A 284-nucleotide genomic window follows, 5' to 3' on the forward strand; every position below is an offset into this window, starting at 1 on the left:
AAAGGTAATAATTATATTGTACAAAGGTAATAATTATATTGTACAAACGTGATAATTATATTGTACAAACGTGATAATTATATTTTACAAATGTGATAAATATATATTGTACAAATGTGATAAATATATATTGTACAAATTTGATATATATATTGTACAAATATGATAATTATACTGTACAAATTTGATAATTATATTGTACAACATGATAACTATATATTGTACAAATGTGATAATTATATTGTACAAATGTGATAATTATATATTGTACAAACATGATAATT

General features: G+C 17.6%; 1 protein-coding gene across 1 annotated transcript in view; it reads left to right on the plus strand.

Annotated features, from left to right (window-relative positions):
- LOC119423341 (germ cell-specific gene 1-like protein) overlaps positions 1-284 on the plus strand; it is a 26127-nt gene that overhangs the window by 23880 nt on the left and 1963 nt on the right. The gene's annotated exons all lie outside the window — the stretch shown is intronic.

Source organism: Nematolebias whitei, chromosome 17 (assembly GCF_014905685.2).
Source record: "Nematolebias whitei isolate Nwh7 chromosome 17, NemWhi1, whole genome shotgun sequence".
In the NCBI taxonomy this organism is placed as follows: domain Eukaryota; kingdom Metazoa; phylum Chordata; class Actinopteri; order Cyprinodontiformes; family Rivulidae; genus Nematolebias; species Nematolebias whitei.